The 5,000-nt window shown below is 35.9% G+C and overlaps 1 pseudogene; it reads right to left on the bottom strand.

Annotated features, from left to right (window-relative positions):
- Positions 1 to 4,166: 4,166 nt before the first annotated feature.
- On the bottom strand, positions 4,167 to 4,293 carry LOC145243203 (U2 spliceosomal RNA; annotated as a pseudogene).
- Between the last annotated feature and the right edge of the window lie 707 nt (positions 4,294 to 5,000).

Here is a 5,000-nt window from a genome sequence, read left to right as displayed (position 1 = left end):
GTCTTGGGGAGGCTCCATGTTTTGACAAGCCTCTGGGTTTGACCTTTACTCCTGATCTGAAATGGAACACGTACATCAAATCTGTTGCCAAGGACGCTGGGAAAATGGTGGGATCCTTCTACCGCTCCAGAAGATATCTTACTACTAATGCAATTCTCCATCTATATAAAAGCCAAGTACGTCCAAGGATTGAGTACTGCTGCCATATCTGGGCAGGAGCTGCTAAAAACAGCCTATCCTGCCTTGACAGAGTACAAAATAGACTTTATAGTTTAGTGGGGGTTGCCCTTTTCTCTTCCCTGCAACCTCTCTCCCACAAGAGAGACGTTTCGAGCCTGTCTTTGTTTTATCGTTATTTCCATGGCAGGTGCTCGTCTGAGCTCCAATCCCTCGTCCCCCCTCGCCAATCTTTCACGAGAAACACCCGTCTGGCTGAAACTACCGTCAATAATTGTCCCCACTATTTATCTGTGCCTAAATCAAAACGTAGATTCCATGAGCAAAGCTTCTTTCTTAGTACTGCACGCCAGTGGAACTCTCTTCCGTTTGCCTGTTTCCCACCTGACTACAACTTGGGCGTCTTCAAGTCCAACATAAACAAACTCCTGACGAACCGCCCTCTTAAGTAAGACACTCTATCAAAAACCCCAATACTAATGATTACTACAATACTATCTCATTGATTACTGTACACACAATAACCCTTATCCCTGAGTGGCCTTCGGGCCTTGATAAGTGGTGACCCCCATGTAAAAAAAAAATCATTCTATTAAAAAAAAAAACAGATTATTCCATTCCACTTTTTTAGGTGCTTTATGACAAAGAGAAATGTGCTCTCATATTATGTGAAGGCTATCGACTTGCTTCCACTAAAGCTCTTCAAAAAGGTATGAACCCATATATATAATGTTCCAGTTATTGATTAAATAGAAAAGTGGATTAGACACTCCGGCTTTGAAAGAAAACACGGAAATGACATCTCTCGGCATTGTTTCCTGTGTTAAGGACGATTTCATTCTCTTATTTAGGGAATATAGGACTATCATTAGACTCGGCTAATATTAGAGTTTGTTAAAAGTACAATATCATATGTTATGTACACTTTCTGTAACTAAACAAATTTCATAAATAAATGATATGCGTTATGGCATATTGTTAGATTGTCCGTAGCTAATTTTTTTCATCTTTTAGTTTTACGTGTATATTTTAAAACTGTATCGATGTATCGATTTTTTTTCTTTGTTCTTTTAATGTTTTGTTTTGTTCGTTCTTATTTTATGCTACCGCCTACTAATAAGTGGCGCTCGAGAAGCGATGGGAGATTCGACGGGCGTTTCACCTGACGTTCGATATTTTGCTGACCTTGTTAGAAAAACGATGATAGATCGCAGATAGAAAGTAGAATTGCGGGAGTGAGACTCGAATAAACAGATTGGTTGAACGTAACAGGATAACGAACTGACAGGGAGAGAGACAGGGGGGGGGTGAAATTTCGCACACATACATCTAAATATAAAGTAGTAGCGTTCGTGTGTGTATGTGTGTACAGCTGTCCTAAAACACACACTATTGGACCGATTCTGACCAAACCTGGCATGATGCTGGTCTACCACCTAAGGATCATGCTGGTCTACCACCTAAGGATGATGCACAACGTTGTTCAAAGTCAAGGTAAAAGGTTATGGTTATATACGATGCGGCTCTTATAAGATCCACTTACTGCAAGGGTGCCCTTGCAGTAAGTGGATCTTATAAGAGCCGCATCGTATATGACCTTAACCTTTTACCTTAGCATGGGTACCCAGCGTTGCCTGGGTTGACATGAAGTTCTGTTTGAAACACACCGGTATAATAATCATTTTCATCATGGGCAACGTGGATACCACTACACCACAAATAAAAGAACTGATGAAAACATGTAAATGTAATCGCCCAAAAAAAGAAGTATGTGATACCCGCTCCACCAGATATTTCGGCAGAAGGGCTACAAAGAGAAGAAACTATTCTCCGGATATTGAGCACTGGAAAGACTCCTCCCAAAAGAAAAGATAATTAAAAATAAATTATTACAACTTTTGTTTCAATAAAAATAGCAGTGAATGCCCGTGCGATCGCAAAAAAAAGAAAAAAAAAGATTTACCAAAAAGTAATTCCAAAAGCAATTAAATGACATTTTTTGTCATTTTATATTTCTAATGTAATCCTCCCCCACCCCACCCCCCGAAAAAATTGAATTTGCCATATTTTGGGGTTCGTTCTGCTTATAAAATTATTAGGTGAAAGTACAGAATGGTTTCATTAAAATTAATTAAATTTATCGTTATTTTATGTTTCAACTGTAATTCCCCCCCCACCACCACCACAAAAAACTAAAAAAATTTGTATTTGTCATGTTTTGTCCACACACACACACACACACACACACACACACACATACACACACACACCTCGATCGCCAAACTTGAAAAAATGCTAGAGATGACATGTCTAGTTGAACGCTTTGTGGCCAAACAGTGGGTGCTCATTTTACGTTAAATTTATATAGAAAAGTTATCCCCTACGATAAAATGTTAAATTTTTTTTTTAAATTTCTTATTTCATATTATTTATAAAGACTGCTTAAACGTATTAGGCCACAAAAAAACAGGTCTTAATTTTTGGGGTCAATGTCAAGTTACTTTCCAACTCCCTCAAAAACTTTAAAATAACGACTTTTACTGGTTTTCGGTGGTGCTGAAAACGAATATTACGTTTAAATTTGGGGCAGATAAGTAGTTTTCATGATATGAAGAAATTACTTTTTCAAAAAGTGGGGGATCACTTTGACGTAAAATGAGCATCCACTTTTTGGTCACCTAGTAATTTCTTCATATCATAAAACAAATTTAACTCTGATATTCGTTTTCAGCACCCCCGAAAATTGGCGCTTTTTCTTTTTACTAAGAGATGCGTTCATTTTTTTCATCTCATAATTTAGGACGCTAATTATGCTGTTAGTAAGTTTACAAAAGCATACTTTTGTTTTTCGTTCTTTTTTCATTATACAACTTGTATAGTTGTGAACAGGTGCCTCTGCAGTTTAACATTTCACAAAAATTCTGTTACATTAGGAAGCGGTTAAGTTAACTACAGAAGCACATGGTAAAAACTATACAAATTCTATAATTGAATACCCACCTCAAAAAAAAAATGAAAAACAAAAATATATTTTTGTAAACCGACCGCTCGTGTAAGCTTACTCACAGCATTATTTACGTCCTAAATTATGAAAAAATAAACGAATCTCTTAGTAAAAAACAGCGCCGGTTTTCGGTGGTGCTGAAAACAAATATCACAGTTAAATTTGTTTTATGAAGAAATTATTAGGTGGTTAGAAAGTGGGTGCCCATTTTACGTTAAATGTATATCTGAAAGTGATCCCCCACGTTTTGAAAAAGTAATTTTTCATATTATGAAAACTACTTATTTGCCCCAAATTTAAATGTGATATTCGTTTTCAGCACCATCGAAAACCATTAAAAGTCGTCATTTTCAAGTTTTTTGAAGAGTTGGAAAGAAACTTGACATTGACCATTTTTTTCTAGGGGTTAAACGACGCTGGGTCACGTCGTAAAAATTGACCATTTTTAATTTAAGATATTAAATAAAGAAAGTCTGTTTTGCAGGCAATTAAACACACTTGCTATGGTATAATTAGTATAATAAATCCTGGGCAACACCGATTAAATTTTCTAAACAAAAAAAAGAGCAGGGGATGATGGATTTTGTTCACATGTGTCTCTGACTAACTCTGCCCTCGTGAGGATGCAAGTAAATAAGGACATTAGTTTTATTTTTCTCTAACAAATAAAAAAGGTTACTTAAAAATTAAGAATAAGCGAAAAAAAATTTCCTCCGAATTAAAAAAAACAAGGCCGATAGCCATTAGTCATGTGCTCTCGTGCAATGAATGAATGCGTGAATATAGGATTGACATGAAATTCTTAAAGATAAACTAAAATGACCGAAAAATGGGCTGAAATGACTTAAATAAATAAAAAGCAAATTGCTTAGAATGACTTTAATGAACTTAAGAATGAATGCTTAAAAAATAACTGGAATCCTTCAAAAATAATTTGAATGATCTGGAGAATGACTTGAATGGCTTAGAGACTGACTGGTTGTAAATTGGGTGATCATTTTACATCAAATTAATACAGAAAAGTGATCCCCCACTTTATATCACAATAAGTACAGCATGTAGTAAGAACAGATACTACACATTGATCTTGGCCAAAAGGCTAAGAAAAGGGTATTTATTTGCTCCCCCACCGAGCAAATTAGTCACAAGGCCGATTTTTAATGTGAGGAGTGAAGGGGAAATGGGGACCAACTCCCCGGGGAGTAGGGGAGCTGGATAGCGACAATTGGCATGAAGGGTTGCCCCTACATTGACCAAGGTTTTATTTGTGGGGTTGCCCCCACATATGGTTTTTGCTTGCAGTATCTGCCGGAATAGATCTTTGCCAAAAGGCCAAGAAAAGCTTAAAAAGTTAAGAACAGCATCTTTTAACAACAGACCTTTGATCTTAACCAAAAAGGCCAAGCACAAAAGTGTTACGGACAGACCAACAGACCGACCGACGGAGTGACTTATAGAGTCGCTTCCACGCGACTAAAAATAATAATTCAGCTTAGAATAATATTTCGAAATGAAAACAAAAACAGGAAATATTTAATAACGCAATTTTTCAATTAAACTATCACAGTTATTTCCCCTTTTGGTTTTCTGATTTTTGGTTTGAAAATAAAACGGTTTCAGATTTCAGATATAATAAGTTAAATCAAATATAACTTTAAATTTAAATAAACTAAATAATTACAAATGTTTTAGTACAGTTAAAACAAAGCTATTATGTCGAATAAGTAATGTCATCGAGGTGATTATTTAAATAGATTTCATTTAATGTGATATGTTAATGACAGTAACTCAATAATGTAAAAGTAGTTTGAAGAATCCT

Source organism: Euprymna scolopes, chromosome 21, assembly GCF_053919585.1.
Source record: "Euprymna scolopes isolate OS-2025 chromosome 21, ASM5391958v1, whole genome shotgun sequence".
NCBI lineage: Eukaryota > Metazoa > Mollusca > Cephalopoda > Sepiida > Sepiolidae > Euprymna > Euprymna scolopes.
This window is presented reverse-complemented; position numbering and strand designations above follow the sequence as displayed.